A 26,230-nucleotide genomic window follows, 5' to 3' on the forward strand; every position below is an offset into this window, starting at 1 on the left:
AAGCAGCACTGAACCCTGCGGTCAGTGTTTAATTGCATTATTTGGAGTCCTCTAGTCACCCTCCTCTTTCCTCCTTGATGGAAGGAGAGAACAAGTGTTTACCAGTATATAGAGGTAAGGATCAGAAAGATATGCCGAGGCAGAGGGGGGACGCTAACATATCAGGGTGTTTAATATGGTTTGGATAAGAGAAATCTTCAGTCTTATTGCTGGTTAATCTTGTAGCTATTGCGGTCGCATTATTAAACCACAGGGACTTTGGAGGGCCAAAGCATTTCAGCGGCCTTAGCTTCATTCATGTGCGACTTTGGCAACCTCACAGAAAATCTGCGGAAATCCATGACATCATTGTTCAAGCCACCTTTTATCTTGCTGTGGCTTATCATGCCCAGTGTTCCAGACATTCACACAGCACACACATACCCACACGCCTACAGAGGCGACTTCCAGCAGAGTGGATTAAAACAGCCTGCACACTTTGACAGACCTCGTTGGGCCCCGGCGTCTGTTTTGAGCTCTGTTTGGGGACCTTGTTGCTGCTCTAGAAGGTGACACGTATAAGGCAAGGAATGCCAAAAAATAAATAAATCATGCATTTAACAACATCTATCAACAACCTTGGAATCAATTTACACCCGTAACAGAATAGTGCATTGGGACTAAAGCCATCTTTGCTCCCTGAGAATGTTGCCTGTGTCCCATTGATAATGAGTGGGTAACAGGGCAAAACTAAAACACACACACACACACACACACACACACACACACACACACACAAAAAGAAGGCTTGAACAACTTGCCATGGTTGAGCAGTGTTGTAAACCCCCTTTTTTCCTTCACCTCTGTGCCCTTCCTCTCAAAGTGACTGTGTTTTTATGGTGGCATCTCACAAAGTGGCTTTGTCCACTCATCATGCCCTCCCATGCCCTGGACTTTTCAGCTATACAACCACACACAAATGTGCGCACACTCCCCCATACATTCACACACAGGGTTAGAGGGAGCAGCATTCATTTGGGTCTAGACAGCTGTACCCTTTTTCACCTGATGCCCAATCAAGAATGGTCCCTGGATGCAGCCATGGAACCTACTCAAGGACGTCTTAGGTATGTGTACATGCACACACACACAAACATATATATAAATATATATATATATGTATATACACACACACAAACAGGCACAGACAGCAATCCAATTCCAAAAAATGCCTTTGGTGAAGCAGTTGCCTATACCACACCTGCTCAAATTGTCAGATTGTGTATTTGTGCGATGGCGTGGAAGAGTTTCTCATTATTTTGACCATTGTGCATGTGCTTCTTTTTGGAGGAGGTGGCTCGGAAAGCCTACTCACTGTGGCGATGAATAGAGCGGCCATCATGTTCATTGTACAGTCTCCAACAACTCTGACGGCATAGTGTGCTCACACATGCACATATTCAGACTCAGACGCTGCAGATGACATGAAGCATATCCCCACTTCCTGGCACCCGGCATTTCAAGGATATCAGGGCTAATTACATCATCATTATCTCAAGCCACACGTGTTTGCTTGTGTGTCTGTGTGTGCGTGTGCATATGCGCTCAGTATGGCACACACCGATCTGTGTATGAGTGTGTGTCTGTCAAGTTTTAATGAGGCTCCTCAGATAAGGCTCATTGAACCTTTGGTTCACCACTGAACGTCTCACAGCTCCGGTGCGGGCCAGTGTGCGCCACCCCCAAGAGCCACAGAGTTGACAAACGCAGCTTATCAGATGGTGGAAACAGATGCCCTGTCTTCAGCTAGATCAGGCACTAAAGACGCGAAATGGTGACCACTGATTCCAAATCGTCTTGAAAGCGGTGCATACGTGCTGTTTTGTTTGTGCCAATCTGACCTTGAGCCCCCTGTCGATCTTGGATGCTTTGGGTACGTGAGTTCATTTGTACGTGTCTGTTACGTGTGTGTGAGTAAGGTAGAGCGCTGTGGGGTCAGCAAGGAGTTCAGTGTGTCAGAGGTCTCAGAGTCCCGGCTCTTTGATTCCACTCCCTTGCGGCTCGGAGAATTTCCTCTCCAGTTTCCCAGTGCTGAGCCCATGCTGGGCAAGGAGAGCCGTGCCAGGAAAATTTATGTTGATGTCAGCAATGAAAACACCACCATCCCTCCACCGCGTCTCACAATATTTGTCAAACAGCGGTCTGTCCGTTCTTTCTCTCTCTCCCTCCGTTCTCTTCTTTCTCCCTGAATATTTCCATTCTTGCTGATGTACGTTTCTGAAAACTTAAATTCATGTTGGCGAGGGGTTTCACACTTCACATGGTTTGTTGTCTCTGCAGGGACTTTGGTAACACAGCTCTCTATTGGTCTCCTCAGGGGCTGGGCAAGTTTGGGGGTGTCTTTAAAGGTGTAATCCACACATATTTCCTTCCCTAAGGCTTTGTATATGGAAAGCTAAAATAAAATCACAAAAGAATTGCAAATGTTACATTATGTCCGGCGTGGTTTCATATTTATGAAGCTGAATAAAAACGTTATACAGCCACCTATTATAATCATCATAGGACTGTAAAAAAATTCCCCAAGCTTGGACTCGGAAGGGCCCAGGACCATATTTACAGCACATTATGTTAATAACAATTTGCAGTCTTTATGCTGGTGGTGAGGCATCAAAAAGTCTTCAAAGGTTTCTAGTTAAAGAAGATACAATATCTTGCTCTTTCACGTTCAAAATCACCTTACAGCTTACTTAGCTTATAGTTAATGCTGGGTCAGGCAACGCTGAATCATCCCTTAAGGCCACGTTGGTCGCTTTTCATGCCACCAATAACGCACCACACATAGTTACTTCTATTTATGTTCGAAGAGGTCAAATAAGGAAGCGAAGGCATTACTAAGTGGTTTTATTTCCTCAAAGCCTTGTGTTGCTGTTGCACAGCAATTTGCCACTGATCTAAAAAAAAATATATGCCCTTTACAGTTTCCGTAAATAAATTAAATAGAAAAATACTGGTCATTTGTTAGCTGCATGGCTAAGATCAAATTTACTATAATTTAAATTTGTTCCCACAACATTCCAGTGTATAGTGTACCTGTTGTAGTGCCCACAATTACTGTTGCCCATATTATAGTACAGTTCCAATTGGCTAGTGGTTTTTGTATCATATGCCACTTGTGGCCTAACGATGTTGCTTACTTTGCATATGCATGAAATGGACATCAAGATGTTTGGATCTTTTTTTTGGATCCAGGAATGACATAACTCATTTCTATTCCAACCTGTAAGAGCAGGTGTAAGTCACCATTAGAACTTGAGATATGAAGGATGAAGGTATCAATGATGCAAGAAGTAATCGGGAACCATGTTTTGCTAGCTGACGCTGCTATCGAACGGAGATAAACAAATGTAAAGAGTCTGCTGGTGATTATGAAGACAGTAACAAAGAGGTAAGATCACTGAAGAACAGGTATGTTATGCTTGCATGCTATGTATTGCTAAAAATTTAAATTAACTAAATAACCAATGGAGACGTGGAGTGTTTACATATTGGAATAAAACTCATCTGTTTGAATGGTGTAATTTGTTATCCTAAAAGACACGCTAAAGATTTTACTATTCAGTTTTTCGGTTAAGCTCGTTTTGTTTTAAGCCTAGCAAATGTTAGCATTTCATTTAATATCACAGTGAATTACAGATGTGGCTTCTGAACCAAGCTAGCTAGCATATGCTAACTTACCTTTTTTTAAAACAAAAAAGATTTCCGTCTTGGTTTTCCACAAATTTAAAAAATATTTACATTTAAAAAAATAACACTGCAATTTTAATATTTTCGTATTAGTGATTCCAAGCTCAGCAATAAACAAGCATTTTCCTTGAAGACACAACATGTGGATTCCATACTTCAGGCTGGCACTATTTATAATAAAATTCTCATTTATTGTCACACAATAACATGATTTAATTATTTTTGCTTTGAGTTTTTGCTTTCTGCGCAAATAAACATATAGCGGGATGGGACTTTGGAAAATGTCTTTGCATCACTTGAAATATTGGCTAATGAAACAGTACACTTTAACATGTTTTCCTCTTTCTTTCCATCGTTTTTCTTTTTGATCAGCAAACATGTTGTGTCAGTTTGACTGTGCTAAATCAAAGTGGGGAGACTTGACAGCAAATTCCTGGGCTGCGTGTTATTGCTAGTCCGCTCCTGCTTACACACAATTATCATGACGAGCTGTAGATTAAACCTCAAGGGGTCTATTATTTAATTCTGAGACATCATCTGTGTCTTTCATTCATATTATATTGACAGCTCATTTTTCTATTAGCTTTTGTATGAGATCCCTCGCTGCCGGCTGCAGCGTTTGAGTTAATTCCCATCTGGGTGAAATATTAAGAAAACATTCCTGTCTTGCTGAATGGTTTTATTGAACCCAAGCTGACATGATTTTTATCACGCTGTGTCCCATATATATTTACAACGTGTTATACTATGTCTGCAGAGTATGGATCATTGAATAGATCATGCTTGAGTAACAGGCAATATGTTTTAGCAACTGATTCAGCTTTATGATAATATTCAGCCACAGAGAGCTTATGGTTTGTATTGCATAACATACAGGAAACAGTACGCTATGTACTTGTGTGATTGTGTTACTGTGTCAGGATGAGTGTGAACACTATTATTCTCCACCTCGTGTGCACCATAAGATAGTATCCGGCAGGTGCTCCTGCCCATGCAGAGACAAATTTGTTGACATGACACACTCTGAATGCATTATAAACACTTTCTTTCTTTGGTGAATTGTGTGTCACTCTATAAGGAAAAAAAGCAAATCTTTTATCTTAGCTCACCCGTCAACTCAGGCAATATTTAAGGCAGTCAAAAGTACAGCTCCCCTTTTTGAGCTGTGCGTTCCGGTTGCTCGTGCATGAGCGTACACTCAGAAATGCACACACACGATTTGTCCAGTCAGTGAGCGATTTTGAAGCCCCATTGCCTGAGGGTCGGCGATAACTCTCGCCACTGATTCTTATTGGCTGAGAAGCCGTAGTGACAAAGAGAAGACAAGCAACATGTAGCGATCTGTGCATTCTGGTGTGCGTTTGGAAGTGTGTGCAAGCATTTGATCGGGTTTAAGGCATTAGTGGCAAAGCTGGATGAGATGTTTCTATGGGCTGTTGTGAATGACCTTTTAGGTGCTGGCTGGTTGCTGTACGCTTGGGGAAGGCATTTTAAGACATGCAGGGCGCTCCATCCTAGAGAAAAACATCTCAGTAGTAAAGAGGAGACAGGTGAAATTGAGAAATGTGTGTACTTTATGTTCTGGATGGATTTAGTCTCATGAGGCCCCTGCTTTATCCTGCCTCCTCTGTTGCTCATACTCATGTAAACACACGTACAATAATTCTTGGTACTCACTTACACTAGGCCTGATTTGGACCCGGGCCATGCCTTCAGGCAGCCCCAGTCCCTTGATTCCCAGCTCTGTCCCGCTGGCCCTAAACCCAGTCCCAGCCTCCCTCTGCTGGGAGCCAGGCGAAATGGCTTTAGCTATTATCCAGAGCTAAATTACCAGATTGCCATCCATTTTCCTTTGCCGCTTCTTTATTGTTGTTATTACTGGTGGAATATAGAATTAGCTGGTATGCATATTTCACATACAAATGCTAGTACAAATAGTCTCCAACACTTATCCATCGGGACTAAATTTATGTTTTCTCTGAAGTATTTTGCATTTCTTCATGCTTTGAATTTAAAACCCCTTGTTTGCATTTTTCCTATCCATAATTCATGTTATCCCCAATCTTAAATTTGTAATGTAGTGTTTTATATGTATATATATATATATTTTTAGGGTAGCCCCTATATTTGTCATGTGTCTTTATAGATTAAAACATTACTTTTTGTGTTTCTTAAAAATGTAATTGTTATTTCATACATCAAAAAAGCTGCTGGTCGCCATTGGATGCAACCACGTAGGAAGATGCGATTTATGAAAAGTCTCCTTGGCAGTAGACATAACAAGCGGGCATTCTAGTCACGTTTTCCCTTTGCCTCCTGCATGGCATCTATCCATCATCTCATTGGTTGGCATGCCTGGCTCCTGCCATCATCACCATGGCAATGTGAGTGTCCTCCCAGTAGCCATCACCATGGCAATGGGAGTGTCCCCCAGCAACCATCCGCATGGGCCGAATGTAAGCCTCTTAACCAAGATCACCATGGCAATATGTGCCTGCTGAAACACCAGGCTGCGGTATGTCTGGGGGTATGTGTGTGTGTGTGTGTAACAGTGATATCAGCCATATCATAAGGTACTGGCAAATGAAATTTTCTCTGTCTATCTGTCATTGTACTTCTCAAGCAAGTTTTTCACATTTCACTGCATCCTCATACTGGTGGGTGGGTGCCACGATGTCGCCCGTGTCCTAAGTGGGGCCCGGCAGGAGGTTTAAATGGCACCGATAGAGCCTCGGTCCATCCTATCCCGCTGCTGAATACTCTGGGCCCCTCTGGGAGCTCACCGACCCTGTCTGCTTGGGACATCATCTAGTGTCAGTGTCCTGACACACAATACTGAAAGCTGACAAAACCACAGGGGGTGAATTTAGGAGGGGGGCCTGGTGGAGAGAGAAGCATGCCATTGCTCCAGCAAGGACATGTGCATGACACACACAGTGACACCCTCATAAACAAACACTATCTGTCACATACACACATATTTATACAGTGGACACACACTCATGTGCAAAATGTGCTATTACACTTCCGCAGAGACATGCGCTCATGCACGGACACACTCACATACACACATGGAGTTAATTGTGCATATTCATGAGCATACATACAGGGTGTTCCGTTTCGCAAGGCTGACTTTTATTGTTTCCCTGGTGGGTACAGTGTATGTGTGCGCACTGAAGCACATGGGCATGTTTATATAAAAGTGCACGTGCATGTGTGAAAGTGTGGTTCTGCATGTGTGTGTGTGCGCATTTAGCTAAAGAGCTTGGTGGGTACCAAGAAGCATAGCTTTAAGGTATGATATGTTAATAAAATGTGTCAAGATGTCTGGAACCCTTTCTCTCTTTATAAACAAACTTACAGCCTGAGCGCCGCTAATTAGCAAGCCCATCTGTTCAGTTTAGCAAAGTTGTTGAGATTTACCACGGAAACTGTAAAAAGACAAGCTCACTTCAACACAGCAGATGACAAGTGTTAAAAATCCCAAATTCAATTCCCCAGCCTGCAGCCTCTTGTTGACTGTCTTATTCAATTACTTGTATGATCATTTATTTATTTATTTATATGAAAAATGAATGAAAAGATCCTTCCTTTTTTTTTTTTTTGCTCTTTTTTTTCTTATGCTAAAATGACCAAACTGGCACACGCATACACACCAGCAGGACCGCAGTGTTCGCTGAGACACAGCATATGAATGTACAGGGTAACATTCCCCAAACAGCATCATCCAAAGCTGTGGCAATTTGCTGGGAGAACATTAATTACTGTGGCTGGGGCCCAGGTTTTGCATGCTAAGCACTCTGCAGCTAAGTCTAATATGTGTGTTTATGAGTGAGAGAGTTTGCATTTGCTTGTGCGCCTGCTAGTGTGTGTGTGTGTGTGTGCTGGGTGAAGGGGGTGGAGGGCTGGGGGTGGGGGGCACAGGGGGTCCATCTGCTCTCTTCTGCTCCTCTGCACTGATATAAGATTACGTTAATCTGGGTACTTGTCAGGACAGGTTAGTGAAAGCAGACGACTGGGTGGGACTCATGCTAAACAGGTTGGCTAGAAAATGACTGTTTTTTGCCCTCAGACTCTGCAGTGTGGGTTTTGGCACGAGTCGATGGATGGTGAGCCGACAGTGCCGTAACCGCACTGAATTTTCTGCACTTTGGATTTACAAATATTGCCATATTTATATAGCTAAGTTGTCCAAGTTATTCAAATTAAGTTACGTTTTTCGGTGTTTAAGTTGCTCTCAAATACTCCAATCTTGGTGATCCGCTCTGTTCACTGGTGCCTGTTTTTTGCGTGCATGTGTGTTAATACCTCTGACATAGAGTCGTTGTTGTGGAACTCAGACCCTTAGTTGTGCTTGCCCATCTTCCCACCTCTCCAAACATTTTATTCAATTATATAGCCCCCCCTTAAACCCCAGTCCTGCATCCTGTGCACTACTGATGGTTGTTTTCTCTGAAAGCACTTTAAGGCCATAATGTTTTTCTAACTTGTTATGCTAATTAGAGTGGCCCTCTTGGACTGTGTAGTACAGAGAAGGATTTATTGCCCGTTTGCTTTGAGAGGAAGAAAAGAAAAAGAACTTAGAGTAATTAATCCCGTTAACCAAGGATAATTGGGCAAAAAATAGCTGAACCACTGGCACTGACTGGGAGGAGTTGTAGTTAACCCTGTTTCCTGTGTTTTATTTCAAACTTAATGTTTCCTCTTGTTTAAACTTCCTCTCAGGATTCCTGTTAATCCGCTTGCCTGTGCCCCATTGGTGGAGCGAGGCAGCATTGGGGGCCAGCGAGAGGAGGTGGCTCCATTCAATCAAACATCAGCAAGGATTTAGAATCCTGCCCAGTGTGTTTGCAGTCAGGGTTTAGTGGAATTGTGGAAAATTCCTGTTGCCAGTTAGTTTTTTAATATTCGATCAATCACTAAAGTTTTATTAGCGTTTATGCTTTTTAAAAAAAACTGAATAAATTTCTGGTTTTCTGATTCTTTTTATTTTTCTTAGCAGCATATGTTCAGAATAATTACATTGATTAACACACTGCGGACAATCAAACTCACCTACTTTATGACCTTATTAACCATGCTTAAGTTTTGTCTTTCACCTAACTGTTTTGCATTAACATGTTTTTATAGGAGCAAACATTTTCCAGCTTTTACAGTGGAATTCCCATGCACGTAGCCTTTTATGATCAGCTGCAATAACAGGCAGTGCTAACTCGTTCCATACCCACAATCCTCTCCCTCAGGAGAAACACTCATCTGTTTTTGTCAGTATCATGCCGGGACAGTAACCGGAATAGGCAGATCCTAATTTCATCCACTTTCAAGGAATTTACAGGCTTAAACAAGACCTCCTTGAAGGTGTATTTGTGTTAGAAAATGAAGGGGGGGAAAACATGGAGGAAGAAACATTTCTGTTCTTTAAAATGATTTGGTCAGTGTATCAAAGGTCTACCGTGTTATTCGGTGAACGTGGGAGGATAAGAATCTCTGTTCAAACGCAATCTTTGATGTGTTATTCGCTTTATTCTTTTTTCTTGAAATCTACTTTTATTGCAAATTAAAAAGGATTCTGTCCCCGTGTTAGAAGAAAAACCCTTTTGTTCTTTATAGGATTTCACTTACAGTTGTTCTCTTTTTTCCCCTCTTTCTGTTTCTTTTCCCTTTTTTACTTTCTTTGAGAGTTGTTTTTTTAATCTGCAAAACCTGGAATATCATTTTAATATGTCCCGCTGTCATAAAAGGCAGCAACAGTTTCACAGAATTAATTTGAGAATTCAGCATTTCTGGGCTGTTGTTTCTAATTGCTGTTTTGATTGTTTTCAAGTTCAGTTATTAGCCACATTAGGTCAGATTAAGGACAAGCATGCAGAGACAAAGCCAGGTAATTAAGAGAGGATATGGAAGCCCTGTCCAGTTACACTCGACTTCATTAATACTGCTAACTTAAATCAACCGTCACAATGCTAGCAGGAAGGCTATGTTTTTTTCAATGTGAACTTGTAGTCCTGCCTCCCAGACTTCAGGATAGGCTGTTTAGCATCCACAGTATGGCTATTGTCAAAGTCAACCATAAGATAGGAAGCAAGGGCATGGCAGAGGAGAGGCAACCAAGAAGAGAAGTTAGTCAGGGGTGGGGGAGCACTTGACATACGATTGCAAGCAAAACCTCTCATTAATTACTTTAAAGATAATTATTTTCTTGAGTTGTTTGCCCACATTTCCTCACGTGTTTCCTGCATTTCATGCTCCTTTTGTTTACTTATTTATCTGTTTTTGTGTGTGAGTGTGTTGTGTGTGTGTGTGTGTTTACTCCCCCTCTCTGCTTGCACCATATGGTTGCAGATCAAATAATGTCAAACATTTTGCCCTTGCAAGTTTTTGCAATTTGCAGTTTCCAAATGTGAGACCTGTTGAAAGCAGGAGTGATAATGGACATGCTCTACCCCCCGTCGTTTTTGTCCCACCATATCTCCCTTCAATTAATGCTACAGCGGGAGTTTCATGTAATAACACTTGCACTTCTGAGCTGTCCGCATGAGAGAGGGAGAGGAGAGGGAGATGGGAGAACAGAGGAGGGAACAGAGGGATGAGGCTGGGAAGAAATGAAGAAGGGAGAGGGGAAACAGTTAAAACTGGGCTGGGATGCCATGACTGCCCTGTGTTGTGTGGCCATGTGAACGTTGCGTGTCAGCTAAAAACAGAGCAAAGAGGGAACGAGCCTGGTGGCGGTTGGTGGAGAGCGTGCTAAGCTTGTCTATCATTGTTGCCGAGCGCAATCAAGCTGGTGCCAGCAGGATGGAGAATGCGTTGACAGCAGTAATTACCCATCGCCATAGTGATCACTTTTGGCCTGCCGTGGACGGCCGACAGAGGCCCCTCTTCTCATCAGCCTTTAATCAGATTGGGCTGTCAGTTGTCAGGTAGACATGGGTGGGATGGACACTTTATGTGTACCGTCTTAGGTCCTTAGGTGTTTTTAATTAGGTATTCCCATCCAAATGGAAGACCCTATTAGAGCCTAAAAATAGAGTATACGCCTCACCGTTAAATGCAGTAGGAGCTGGTAGGAGCAGGAAAACTCTTATTCACCTGTCTGTGCTTGCTGAACAGGAGCTTCTTTTATGTGTGGTCATTTATGGGACATATTACAGCTCACAGGATGTCTCTTTGAGGTTATCTATAGCATCCCTTTGACTCTGCATATAATAGCAAACATCTTCATTGTCTCACTGCCACCATGTTTATTTTTGTATTTTTCATACTATGAAATGAGTGCAGAGGAGTTTTATTCAAAACAACTGAAATTTTCAAGTCTTAAGCAGTCATTTACAAAATATTGTCTAGAAGGCTTGTGAAAAGCTACGTGAAATTTTGGGATACATAAAAAAGATGGGTTTTTTTCTATGAGCTGAGATAACTGGAAGCTCTTGTCATGCTTTTTAGACGAAGACTGCGCATAATATGCTGTCTTTTATTATGATGCTCTGGTTAAAAGTCCATAATGGTGCGGTGCTTAAGGTAGCAGAGAATGCCAGGTACAGTGTGATAATGTCAGTGTGATAATTAGTGCAGAGAGGCTTAAACCAGCAGCCCACAGGGAGACAGCCCCTGGTGTGGCGAGATGGCACGCAGCTGGATCATACTTAATTAAGTAATTGAATATCATTTTGCCAGTTAGCTGGAAATTAGCTGGAAATTAAAACATGGACAAACACGACACTGAAAAGGACATTACTAAATTAAATTGAGAAAATTCTTTTTCCATGCAAAAGCTAATAGTCTGATAATGAGAGATGATTTTGTTCCATTGTGACTAATTAATGGTTTTTTTCTTTTTTTTCTTTTTTTAAGCTTGATGCTCATTTTTTAAGAGGTCTCCCTTTACTGGTTAATATAACCCACAACTTATTTTGTATTTTCCCTGTATTTACTGCATGGATTTGTTTTACTGTGAGTGTTGGTACATATGAAACAGGTACAAGCCCTTCAAAAGGTCACAACTAAGAGCACTTTAAACCAAAAAAATAAATTATATTGTAAGTATTTTGTTGACAACATCCTGCTGCACTTCTTTAATAACTATGATATAACCTATAACATAATTCCTGGTCATGTAAACAATAAATACAGAATTAAACTACAGCCTCCAAATGAGTTTTCCTATTTTTGAGGTTGTAGTTTGTTTTGTTGCATTGGACCACATGCTGAAAAAGTACTTTTCTACACCAATCTTAGTATTTTACAACTGCAGACATACCACCTGGGATTCTTATAAAATACTGAGGCTATTTAAGCGATGGAATGTGATTAAAATCTCAATCTTTTAGCCAGAATAAGGTAGCTGCTGCTGCTGGGACACAGTATTCCCCTATGGCACGGATGTCTCGCTATGTTTAACTCAAACTGACTCAGGCAGCACAGTAGTACTGTTGTCAGTCAGATGTGATTACTTAATATTGATGGCAACGTCCTACACAGAAAACTATGCATTTATTGGTAAGATTCAAATAACAGACATGCTAGTAACTGGATGAGCTTTACAGTTATCTTGTATCAAGTCAGTTTATAGCCGAAGATTATTACGGTTAACTGAATGTAAAGTGAAAACCAAAGCTATATGTGGAAATAATAATAATTCAAAACAGACTAGATAAACACATTACACATGCACGCACACACACATACATTTATATGTGAATAATAAATGAACTACAATGAAATATTTCTGCACAATAATAATGATGCAGATGAACACATTGCTCTGGAAGCAAACAAACAAAACTAAAAGCTAATTTAAATCACAATACAATAACACTTATAAATAACTGGGTAGCAAACATTCAATAGCTTGCTTTTCTTTGTTATAGCGTTCAAATGTCCAGCTATTCACACAGAAAGCTTCTGATGACAGTGAAGGATGGAGAGAAGCTGAAAGGATTTATTGTCTGCATGATCCTTCTTGCTATCAGTCTATTTTGATGAACAGCTCGAGTTCCACAACACAGTAAGCTGCAGTTGTTTGCCGCCACGCTACAACCTTGTTAGCTGAGGTGGACCTAAGTTGCTTTGGTGTTAACCTTCTGTTAGCAGCTGGCTGGATATTGTTAGCGATGACAGTTTCTTTTCATTTCGCTGCACGCTCTTTCAGACAATAGATTATTTTTGATTATAAATTTAGACTTTTTTTTCTGTTTAGGTTGATTTTATTATAAACAGTTGTTTTTAAGTTCTGAGTTGAGATATTTTAGAAAAGAGCCCATATTCCTAATAATACCGTGTATAAGAATAATACATTTATTTTCCTTATTTAAAAATACCTTGTAGGAACATAGTACTTAGATAAAAAAAAATTTCTAAATCTCCAGATTGTTTTACTGTATTGAAATTTTAAATATAATCACATAGAAATTGGTGGCTGTATCGTGCAGTGCTACCACTTGACCTTCCTTCACTCACACTTTCAGATATATATATTTTATTGACCGCTCGCAGCACCACAACTGATTTGTGTGCGTGCCTTGCCTGTGTGGGTTAGGGTACTGTAAATATGACTTTCATTAGTCCCATATGAGATAGGCAGAGTGAGATTCTTGCTGTGAGAAGAGAGGAATATGGCTTAAGAAGGTACAAAAATATCTCTGGATGTCATATGAAAAGGAGGTCAAGCTCATCCAGGGTGATGCTGGGACCCAGATTAAGTTCCACTTATTTAGGAGTATTTATCTACAATTGGACATTTCGTTCCACCCGTGCTCCCATCATTTTAAAGGTGTTTCTCTTAATATAATTGCATGTAATTCTTCAAGGTCAGTAAATGTATTAGCTGGCAAAGATGTTTGTAATATGTTACAGTGTATTTCTAAACTGGGGTATCCCGTGTTAAGGGAAATCCTGTAAGCAGACTGTGAAGATTGACATATGTTCAATTTCTGCAACTATTAGAACATTTTATTTAAAGTCCAGTAAAATGAAGACATTTTTTATATTTTATCATAAGTGAATAGCTTCTTGGCAAATAAAAGCAATAGATATCTGTTGATGCAAACGTTCGAACACGAACGCTTGAAAACTTCTTTGTGTTTGTGGTTGTGTGATAGTTTAGTGCTTCAGCAAAAGTGGAAGAAAAGTGTTTGGTGAAAAAAACAAAGACTTAATTGGTTACATTATTTATACAGATACAGCAGTGAGCTCAAAGGGTCACCGATAATGAGGAAATTATGGGCAATCGAGAAAATTACAGAAAATATCAAACAACTGATAGTGTGAAACATGCCTGTGCATTACTAAACTGCAGGGAAGCTGCGCATTAGCTTAATTTAGTAACATCAGCCCACTGACACCATTGATCATGGAAATTCAAATAATATGTTGCTGGTAACTACACCAATTTTATTTGCCTTCATAAATGTACATTTTTAGATCCAAGCAGTGTAGAGCTGTATACAGCACCACCTTAGTGCTATATACTGTGTAACGCACCATATAGCATTTACTGATATTAATATACAGACGAGCACGAGGCTTCAGGAGCCACAAGAGAATACTACTCACTACTATATCCTGTTTGTTGTGTCACTGGCACCCCAGTTGTTCTCCGCATAGTAATAAACAAATAAAGTGGGAGAAATTAATCCCTCTGGAGCTATTGTGGGCACTTCACGTCATCCTGCCCTGTGCTCCCAGCTGCTTCTGAGTGCGTGTGTGAGGCCACATAAATTCACGGACGTGTGCGTATGTGGGGATCTCTGAGTCATAGAAGGCCCACACTGAGATGTGATAAGAAGAAAATGTGTGATGTGTAACTTCAGGAGTAGAGAGTGGAAATGATGTGGCCCAAAGATCTCCAGAGTACTTATCTATTACTATAATAATAACATTTACTTACGGCTGCCCAACATACCTGTAATTGGCTCCAGTATCCATGACAGCTTATTAGCATGCATTTGCTCCTGCTGTATTTCTTCAGTGACAATGTAGCAACATTTCTGCAAAGCATTGTTTGCTCACAAAATATATATTTTTTAATCATATTAGTCACTGAGGTGACGGCTGCATAGGAAAATGATCTCGTGTGACTACGTGCAGTAGAATGTGTACTTGGATGAGAGTGAAAACATTTCGCCTCATATCTTAACACGGCCTCACTTATGAGTTTCACATGTGTGGGTCAGCACAGCAAAGAGTATTATGGGTTGTTGTTTCCTAATTAAGAATGTATAAGAGGATTAGACTTCAAACAGTACAGTTTGTGTAAATTTTGTCTTTTCGCAGCAGTCGAGGCTTGGGTTATCTGTAAGGGTGGCGTAAGCCCATTTATTCTTTAATGTTTTTGTTTTCTGTCTGTACCCCCACCCACCCCCCTTTTCCCCTTTAGTGGCCAAAGTAGCACAAAACGTACCACTGGAGCCCCCAGAACCCCCTTCAGTCCTCGCACCCCCCTCTTTCTGTTTCTCTGAAATAAGCAGTATTCTCTGGCCCTGTTTGATCCTTTGACTATGCAGGGGCTTCATGTCTGGCCAGTGTTTTTGGATCAGCAGGTAGTCGCAGGCAAGCTGCTAAAGGGGTCATCATTCTTCTCTCTCTCTGCTCCTCTCCGCTCCTCACACACAGATGGGGACCTGCTGAACTCTGCCAAAGGTCAGAGCTAAATTACATATTTTATGAATTCTTGCTTTGGTTGAGGCTTTTGAGAGGGGACACAGAATAATGAAATGCTGCCAGAAAACAATTATCTGACATTTCCATTAATCACACTGATGGTGTTATTTCATTGTCTCGATTTAATTCTTTTTTTTCTTTTCTTTTTTTTTAGATGTTTCTGGAAATTTCCAGCCTCTTAACTCTTATTTCATGCTCATAACAAATTAAATTATCTTCTTTTTTTTAGTTTCTCCCACCCCCTCCACACCTCCTTTCTTCAAATTCGGCCTTTCCTCCATCCTTCGTGAGTTAAAAGGGACGTCTGAAATGTGTGATGTTCGGAGAGTAGACATTTTGGCTGGCATCCAGCTCATTGTACACCAGTCTGGACTGGGCTGCCATGCCGGCTTTAACACACAGTACAGCAGACAGATGACAACTGCCGGCACGCCATTCAAGACCTCAGAAACAACATCTCCCCACCATGTCTGATGCATTAGGAATGGAAATCAGTGATTCTATTGGTTTTACTGCCCATTTCCTTTGTTGTAAAAGGATGCCTTTTCCTTTGCTTGTTTCGATGCATGCTGAATTGACTCAGTTTTTTTTCCTTCACTTTTTTGTTTCCTGGCTGTTTTGGATTCTTAAATGATGTTTTGGGGTGTTTATCAGTAAACATATGTATTTGCATGTTTTTGTACACCTGTGTATGCATGTGTGTGTGTTTGCGTGCTATGCTATGTGTGAACATAAGTTGAGTTAGGTAGAGGTAATGGTTTGGTGTGTTTGGATAATTCAGTTGCCATCAGACTGCAGCATCTGCCATCAGATGTCTTCTCACCAGGGATCCCGAATGGTGCTGGAGACGCAAGTATATCTGCTTTCACACTGCTGAACATGACATTTGAACGTGCATGTACACGCAAAAAAAAAAAAAAAAAAGAATGAAAGAAAAAAGAAAGTCTAAGCGTGCATGCACATACACAAGCGTGCACGCACACACTTCACAGAGGCTGTGTGAGAGCCAGAATGCAGAGCCCGAGGGCTGTTGTGTCTCTGATGTTTGTATTGTTTACTCTGTTGTCCCAGTGCATGTAGGAGATTGTTGCCCACTTAGGCCTCACTCTAGCCTTGTATTATTTACTATGACTGGTGCGGACAGCAGGTTACTGTCCAGGAGAGCTGAAAGGCCAAGCAAAGAGAAGGGGGAATAAAAAAGCTGGAGATCGAAGGAGACAGAAAGAGATCATTGACTATCTTTTCCCCCTATATTTGTTCACATACTGCTTCTCTCTGCTTTTCAGTTTGTCTTTGATCCCTTCTCCTCAAACTTCTGCCCCCTGGGTCACCAGCTGACAGACAACGAGAGGAGGGTGCCGCCTCTTTTCTTATCCACTCTTCTCTTGCTTTTTTTGCTGTTTGGGATACGTAGTGTTTTGCAGCCGGGGAACCATTTGGGAACCTCAGGTAAGTGAACCGAAGCCACACAGATGTTAATCTCCCCTGGCCCCCTTCAGACATGCACTGAACTCCTCCAGCTCCTTCTAAGTCTCTTCCCTTCTTTTTCCACCTTTCTTGCCCCAAGTCTCAGAAATCTCATTGAAGACAGCAAAGTGTGAGTTGAAGTCTCCTGATTAAGTCTGTTTTAATCGAGGAGGATGGGGAAGTGGTGGCGGATAGGGGAGAGCGATGTTTCTGGCGGCTGCAGTAAGGCCCTTCACTTTGGGCATGCAGGCAGGTGAGCTTCTCATCTCACTCAGCTCCTCACCTCACCTCACTTCTCCTCTAACAATCCGGTTATCTGTGTCTATTACAGAAGGGTGGCTGATGGCCTGGCTAAATCCTCATACTTCCAGACATGTTTTGGGGGCCCCTATCAGCTGGGGACAGGACCTTGAGCCTTGATGAGAAAACTGGTGCAGGGAAATTGAATTAGCCATTGTGTCTGGGTCTTCATTGATTGCTATTAGAGTTGGCCTGGAGCTGGGTGAAAAAGAGATGAGGAGAGTTAAGCCTGTCTGAGTGAACCGCTCTGCCCGTCTCATGTAGCAGAGCTCAAGTCATATCAGATTGAAACACTTGTCTTGTCAGTCTCTGACCATAAAAATCACCTGTGAAAATCAAGAAATTAAATAAATATATATATATATATGTGTGTATGTAAAAAATGTTAACAATGAAGAAATTATGATGACTATGTTCATATTGCCATGAATAATGGTGTGAGTCAGTCATGTTAGAAGTGGATAACAATGAGAGTCAAAAGTCTATAAATGTGACAGGTCTTTTAGTTGGAGATGATGGATGGAGTCTGTGATGCAGACACTTCCTGTTTCTCTCGGTGCAGAGGCGCAGATGAAAGAGCCGCGGTGTGTTTTCAAACTGAGGAAGAACAATGGGTCAGAGGAAGAAAGAGTTCCCCTGACCTGACCCCCACTGCCTCCACCCATCCCAAACACCCCCCCACCCCACCCTACTCTTCTGTTGAGACTGGGGCCTGATAGTTCTGACACCACTGATCTCTTCTGGCTGACTCACACAAAGAAAGAGATAGGAGATACCTGTGGGTATTGTGTGCCGCCGCTGCTGCTGCTGCTGCTGCTGCATAAGCACCTGCCTCACTTAAGAATTTCACTGCAATTTGGAGTTTTAAGACTCACAGATGAGAGAAAGTCAGTGCTTGATGGCAGAGTTGTAAGATTTCCTCTCAGATTTGAGACTATTAAAGATCGTTTGCGATTCTGTTTTATGCTTCTTCTATAGCTATTCCTACATTTTGCTTATGCATGGACTTTGTAGTGTATATTTAACATGCTGAGTTGCCATTTAGCCTACCAGCAATTTATTTAAGGGTACATGCACTATTTAGAAGTAGGAAGACACAGTAGCTTTAATTGTATCACAATGAGTTATATACAGATCCACTAGGGTGTCTGCAACAGCTAGCTGTGTGAGTGTTTTATCTGCCCTTTTTACAACCCCATCACATGTTGCATTCTTTAAGAAATCTGCGGGGATGAATGCTGATGGCTTCATCGCGTGGTTCATCACCCTTCTTGATATTCTAATTAAAACTGATCTCATAAAAAAAACATTTTCTTTGCAATCTGTGTTTTAGTGCTATTATTTTGACAGAGATTTCTGGTAATTGTGATTTTAACCTCAGGTTTCCTTGCTAAGACTTAACAGCAATGAAAGAAATTGTTTTTAAGCCTGCAAGTTTGCTTCAGTCTTGGTCTAATAAGCATTATGTGAATTATCTACATGCTTTACGTATAATCAGATCAGGTTATAAAAAACTTATAGAAAACATGCACTTGGGTCATCTTCAAATATATTCATACTGGAGGCAAAAAACACCATTTGTATTGATGGGGAAACCATCAGAATAAAGTCTCTGCAAACAGATGCAAATTATTGCTCATTCGTTCTCTGGTAGCTTAAAATTGCAGATGCACAGAAATGTATTGTCTGCATGCACATATTTACTTTTGTACTACTAACACTGTCACTTGCATTGGTAACAGTTAAGAAAAGAATCATATTCCTTTGTTGCATCTCTCAAGTTTCTCTAGAAAAGTGTTCAAATTAAATCAAAGGGAAGCAAATAACTGATTAACTGTGATTGTACAACCCCGGTCTTCCAGTTCTCCTGTGGGTAACCTCAGTTCACCCTACACGTTCAGCAAAGGCTTTACACCCTCCATAGGTGTGGGCCCAGCAACATTCCACATGGTAGCTCACACTGTGATAGCCTCCAGCTCTTCATATGAGGTATTCTGTGTGTGCGCACGCATCTGCTCGTGTGCGCGTATGTGTACACTGGCAGTCTCGCTCTTTTATTCAACGATAGCTCTTTCATCCTCTGTAAGAGGGCCGCAGGGTCTTGCCCTCTGAGCCCCAGAGATGAAGTCTAGTGTTTATGTGCGTTAGATTTCCATCCCACAGAGCACGCCCCCCCCTTTCTACTCACATTAAAGAAGAGATGTGGACAACAGCTTGGTGGTTTACTTTTTTCGTAGTAGTCAGTTTTTACAGGCAGTAAATATTTATAATAAATATTTGCTGGAAAGAAGTGTTACTGATCTATTTGTGGAATTTCTTTGTTTGCTCTGATAGAGCAATATCCTCGTAACTGTGGCTTTTTTGGTCACGTTTAAACAAAGCAGAAAGGATGATGTGTAGCAGTGTGCTTTGAAATATAAGCTGAGCACTCCTCGGCAAACAGTAAACTATTTGAGGGAATATTAAATCAATATTGTGTAACCATAAAGTTATAAAATATAAGAAAGCCGTACTAATACTGTATTAAAAACAAGAACCTCTCCATCGCAATGGCAGATGTGTTTAGGCCACTGTTTAAAAGCATTGTACAAAAATCATTGAAGAGATCAATAAACGTCCAGTTCTTAGCTTTATGGTGGCACGACGTCACCTGTTTATAGCAGGGAAAACCCATACTGTATGAAAAGTAAAAGCTCTCTCAGTAAAGCAAACACTAATGCACATTCATGTTTTCATTCAGACCCTCGCACACTCTATGTGTATGCACACTGTAGCACACACATCCACTACCCATAGCTGGTAGATGTACACACACAGCGCCTGCAAGAGTGGTGGGTCAGACTGGTAGCAGAGGCCGGAGTTGACCTCTAGTGAGTGTGTAGATTTATTCTAATCAGTACTCTGCTTCTGACAGGTTAACTGCTGCCCTCTGACCTGGGGAGCTCTCTGGGTGTCACCGTCCTTGTGTTCCCTGTCCACTTTTATCGGCAGCAAAAAGAAAATGTAAATTAAATGCAGCATAAAAATAGATGATGGGAGCTTGTTCCTCTCATCTATTTATTCACCCCGTCTCATCTCTCTCTCCTGCCTCTGTTTTTCTTTTTCTTTTTTTCTTTTTTTTTTGTTTAACAGCTGCATACTCAAAATGAAATGGATGAATACTGTTTTTTTTCTTACATTCCTCTCGCTTTCCTTTTTTGTATTCATCAACACGTAATACACAGCTGGAATAATAAAAACTGTGGAGGAGTAGAGGCAAGGACGTTCCCTGACACTTGACACGTGATGATCAGCTGTAGAGTTATATATGGGTAAAGAGAGCCCTGCAAACACATTAAGATGTAAAACCTTTCCTCCCATACATCAGTGGAAACACCGTTGCCCACACATCACTCTGCCTTTTGCTGCTTTTTGCAGCTGATTTTGGAGGGTAGTGTTACATCTTGTTGTGCCTTTTCAAAGCAGTACAGAGGGCACTCGAATTAGACTGCATTGTTATGCCTCCATCAGAGCAATTTTCCAGCAATGCCTCTAAAAGCCCTCACACACTTCATCAGTATTATTGTAATTCTTTAGCTCTAGGTTATTTGGCAGCTGCTGTGCCCCACTGGCAAATCCCATTCGTGATGCCGTCCCTTTCACCGCAGCCAGAGATCCATTGATTTTTCTTTTCTCTCCTCTTGCCTCACCCAATTCATTTCAGATTGCTCGATATGAAACATTTTAATTTCTGCTTGCACCTCCACTTGGATAACAGTCAGAGGTTTCCCTTTTCTTCCTTTTTGTGCAACATCGTTTTTTTTTCGTTCTTCTTTTTTTTGCCCAACTCTTTAACCAGTCAAAGGATCAGAGTAAATTGATTTACATCTTTCTTTTCAGCTTCCTGTTTTTGAAACTTTATTGATTTAAATGTGATTACAAGCAATGAAGAAAAAACTATTTAATATAAAGCAGAAGACGCAGAATCAATAAGCTTATTTGAACCTCATATACATTGTATTCTATAAGATATATTTATCTGTAAAGCAAATGTTAGCCTCATACAGATTTACCATTGCATGTTTTCAAGTGTGTGCATATGTGCAGGTGTGTAATCAGCAGTATTCCCTCTATGATAGGGCATGGGAAGCTATGTGCAGTCTGACGGAACCTATTGATGTCTGAGAACACAGGCCCTACTTAATTAGTCCATCACACCCACTGCTTTGGTCTCTATAGGATCCCTGTAAGTGGTGGTCCTTTGCATATGCCATGCAATTTCTTAGGCAAGCCTGTGTTTTTAATTTTAAAATTATGGGGGGTAAAAAAAAAAAAAAACAACATTATATACGTCACAGGGGATAGCACCGTCTGGTTCACTTTGTGAGTCTGTCTGAGTGACTGTCTTCCTCTCCTTATACGCCTGGAGGCTTTGTCATGTGTGTGTCTGACAAAATTTGTGCCACTCATTTTGCACATTAATCTAGGTGCCTTGCACTCGGCGTGGCAGACATTTTGGACTGTATCATTGATTTGGAATCGAGCTCTGCACTCCTTGTCCTTCACTTAGCGTTGAAATCGATGATGCCTGCCTCTGACCATGCATTAAAATCTGCCCAGCGCTCTGCACACACACAGTCACACACACACAACACACACGCCTCCACCCTTCCTCCCCTGGACTTTGACTCCTGCTTTTAATCTGCACCGTAGCCCGTGTTTCTCCTTCACCACTGGACTTGGAAATGTGCCAGCATGAATATTCAGATAAGGTGGTTGCTATAATATCATATATTGCCTGCCGCAACGCACAGTGTGAGAGTTAACCCATGCACGATGTTGATGGAAAAAGCATCTAAAATGTTTTTCAAAATCTTTTCTGTCTTTTATCTAAATCCCTTTTCAGGTACGGATATCTGACATCGCAGGCTGTTCTGTCGTTCAAACATAGGTCAGACTTGTGCAGTGTTTAAATGCTACTAGATCCATCCTGGTAGAGCTGCCATAGAAGTGTTTACAGAAAAGTTACCAGGGTGCCTACCTCGCATGCTGAGATGTCATCAGATTAATGGAAAGGAGCACATGGCTGAAATGGGAATGGTGCGAATGGTACTCAAGGCCATTGATCAATGGTTGTAACAGTTTGCATAACATGAATCATGAAATTGAGACGACAGCCCATTGTTAGGACATGGTGCTAGATGTGGTCATTATCCAAATGTACTGTTTATAAAGTTGAGGTAACTTCCAGTCAGCTGAGACTGAAGATATCAGTTGGATGAGTGATGAAATGTTTCTCCCATTAAAAATACAACGTCTGGATGAACTGGGATTTCCTTAACTGGATGATACAGCATGCTTCAAGACATTCATACTTGATGGAAGTGAGAATGCACATGTCCGATGTCTATAACTGACCTGACTCTCCCGATATTTATAGTGAAAAATATCGTGAGAGTTCATAATATAAGCATCTTATACCGATACAAGTTGATCTTTAATCTTTTACCATTGGATTCCTGCAAAGGTTTTCCACACTTGCAGCTGTCTGTAGAGCATCTGGCTTAAGACCTCAGTCCTCTTAGGACTGGCTCGAGCCTCTAGCCTGGTTATGCTTATTTAAGATAATAATTTGGAAAAGTTTTTACTTTTAAGACTTCATCTATTTCCAGTGTAATATCTAGGATGGTGTGCATAATATCTTGGATAAGTGGTAAAAAGATGGATGGATGGATGGATGGATGGACTTATTCTTTTACACACTGCAAAAGTGCAATGCAAAGCGTTGGATGCAGTGGTGTAAAGCATGCCGTCACTTGACCGTAGCGCCAATGTTCCCTCTAAGCTGCGCACGTGCGCAATTGCGCACTGCTGGCACGGTCTCTGCGCACAGAAAATCTGCGTTGCGCACAAAAAAAATCTAACCTGAATTGAAATTAAAATTAAAACTTTAACAATTCTGTTTTGCAGTGTTAGTCAGTAAGTGACTGGCTGCTCCTGTATGGGATTAGAACGATGCCACCTTATCCTATAGTCCAGCCAATAATGCGATTCACATTCGTATATACGCAGCCAATCAACGTTGTTGACAGGCTATGACAGCGTCCTTATGTGCCGACACCGGTGTTTTAGCTAGCAAAGCGGCGTGGCTGATGTGCAGTGAAGCCACATTAATGACAACCTGTACAACCATTGGAGATGTGAGCAGGACAGACCGACATACCAGTTTTTAAATTGTGTTGATAGGCCACGTAAAACCAGAGTTATGATAAAAATATCTGCAATGTTTGGTTTTCTTCCTGAATACTGTCCTTGTTTATATTTACTGCGGGAAGAAACGGTAAAAACGGCGTTTTATAAGGAAAACGCTCGAAAGCACTCTCCGCCTGTGAGCAAAAACAAAACCAAAAAACCCCCCCACCCTTTCCTATTGGTCGAAAAAAGTACCGTGTCGACCAATCAAAAAATGATATGGCAACGTGGCATCTAGTTGTTAAGAAACGGGGGGAAGTTTTAGGAGTGACGGCGGTGTTCTGAGATGTGAGAGATTTGAGACGTTTAGCGCAAATCTTGTGTAGTTAGTGTGTAGTGTAGTCAATAGTTTTGTTGTGTGTGTCAGAACAATGAGGCGGCTGCTGAATGTTACAGGTGTTACAGCAGTGATACAGCTCCTGTTGTCAGGCCTGCAGGTATCAGGCTGTTGTTCTCCTTTATCTCATAGTGGACAGAATAATTTTTTGGAGTGGCACAAATAATTTGTGTGGCATCAGATTTGATGCAGAACAGCTGATTGTTCTGTAAATAGTTTGAAATGTTTATTTTAAAAAACGCCTTGGCTGCATTAAAAAAAATAAATAGCTGCAAAAAACTTTGTTGTTTGCCAAACCGAGTTACTTTTTTGAAGTAGTAACTATATAATTAATTGCCCAACATTGGTCATTATATACTGTATTTTGCAGACAGAGAGTTACAGGACTCTCTCCCAGACCACAGACTCATAATACAAGTCAGAGCTTTATGAAAAAAAAGAAAAGAAAGAAAGTTGTGTTTTCAAAATTGGAGTTCAAGTTATTTTTACTTCCAATAGTGTTAACATACTACACAGGTCATGAACAGGATTTTTTTTAAATTTTCTTTGTAAGCGGGCTAAAGCAGTTAATTAAAAGTAGTCTAACATAAATGTAAATGCTGTAATTTGATTATTTTAATAAACCATGTAACTTGGATGGATTAGATGCTGGCGTGACCACAGTGCACACGTCTGATGTCGCTCACAGTGGTCCAAGGGATCGCTCAGGGAGTTTGTGTGTTCGCTCAGACACATGAAAAATTAGAGGGAACATTGCGTAGCGCCATGAAGACATGTTCTCTGGAGTGACAAATCACACTTCACCGTCTGGTAAGAGTGTTTGCACCTCATTGCTGGATCATGGTTTTGATTTTTTGTGAAGGTGTCACTCTCATGACTCATCGAATGACCCAACTGACTGGCCAATCGGTGGAATGCACTCTGTTGATGTCATATCTTTGGAATGAGTCAGATCTCGTGGAACCCTGCCAAGCAGGTACTAAAAAAAACACCTGTTACCAGGTACTACCACCTAATGGAGAACCCTAAAAATCAAGTCGAGTCAAGCTGAGCCAAGTAGGCACTAGTCGAAAAAGCCATTTAACACTTCAGTATGACAATACATTTTGGACAATGCTCCCAACTTTGTGAGAACAGTGGGGATTGCAGTTTGGGGGTTTCTGTTTCAACAGTGCACAAAGCAAGGTCCATAAGAACTTGACTGGCCTGTACAGACCCCTAAAACAACTCGACAGAAGACTTCATCTGACATCAATGTCTAACCTTACAAATGCACTGCTTGAAGAATTGTCAAAAGTTCCCATAAACACATTCTTGATGATATTCCTAATTCCTAATATCAAGTGCAAAAGAAAAACAGTGAACAAAGTAATCACTGTAATATATTAAGAACAGGAAGGACTGTCCACTGTATGACATGAAGAAACACCTTTTGAAAAACTGTAAGTGTATTGTAAGACACAAATGCTTGGTCTTTCCTTTATGTCTGTTTCTCCCACTGTGTTGTTCTGTTGGGTGATGATTTAGTTTGTGTAAGAACGCAATTTATTAAGAAAGGAAACCCATTATTTCCAATGTAGAAGCACAATGTAGGCGATGAGGAGCAAAGGCAGGAGAAATGCAGTTAGGGCAGTTAGAGAGGCAGGTGGACGGAGATAGAGCAGAAACAAACAAATGAAGAGGGCATTTCATACGTGGCTCCCCTGTAGTGCGTAGCTGAATAGAGCCAGCACAGATGTCAAAGGACAGGCCTCTCAGCCACATTGGACACATAGCTTTCACCACAGCACCCTGACAAAATATTGGCAACTAGGTAAATATTGTGGATGGCAGGGGGTTAGAGGTGTATGCTGGACCTGTAAGACTTAAATGAAAATCAATACTGGTGAGCTGTTGAGGCCATAGTGGTCCATGTGTCTGTCTCTACAGTACCGTGTGTTCACTTGGAGTGTTTGTGGTAATGGCAGCTATCATAATCACGGGACACTTGAAGGATCAGCGTACTTGGGTCTAAGTGATCCACTGTGTACCCCTGCAAACAAAATATACTGTATACACAAACACACACAAACAAATATAACCAATATATATATAAATATAAAATTCCAAAGAATTCCATTCATGCATGTATTTGATATCATTCATATGTTTGTTTTTTCAAACACGAAATCTGATTAAGCAAAATCCAGAAAACCCATTTTCTGAGGCGTACCACTTTGCTCCCTTCATCAGCCAAGCAGAACAGCTATTGCTCACTCACTGAGAAATGAAGACCCCGAGCAGGGTAGACAGGCCTTTGGGCAAACATACATGAACACAACTACACACCAACACCAGAGTGTGTCTTAGAGGGATTAATAAACAAAGCTTAAATGTTGTGCTGAGGACCGGAGCACGGGCCCAGGATCAAGCTGGCTTTGGTTTCATCCCCGTTCTAAATGTAATTCCTTGTTCTAGAAAAGGGGCAGTTAACTGCTACTGCTCCAATGCTATGGTCATGTCATCTAAAAG

The 26,230-nt window shown here is 41.2% G+C and overlaps 1 long non-coding RNA gene across 2 annotated transcripts in view; it reads left to right on the top strand.

Annotated features, from left to right (window-relative positions):
* Nucleotides 1–26,230, top strand: part of LOC109197484 (uncharacterized) — a 106,417-nt gene that overhangs the window by 48,936 nt on the left and 31,251 nt on the right. For both annotated transcript variants that reach the window (XR_003216701.1, XR_003216702.1), the window contains exon 2: nucleotides 16,671–16,833. This is a non-coding gene — a long non-coding RNA (uncharacterized LOC109197484). The remainder of the gene's footprint in view (nucleotides 1–16,670; nucleotides 16,834–26,230) is intronic.

The sequence above is a fragment of the Oreochromis niloticus genome, linkage group LG16, assembly GCF_001858045.2.
Source record: "Oreochromis niloticus isolate F11D_XX linkage group LG16, O_niloticus_UMD_NMBU, whole genome shotgun sequence".
NCBI classification, from domain to species: Eukaryota; Metazoa; Chordata; class Actinopteri; order Cichliformes; family Cichlidae; genus Oreochromis; species Oreochromis niloticus.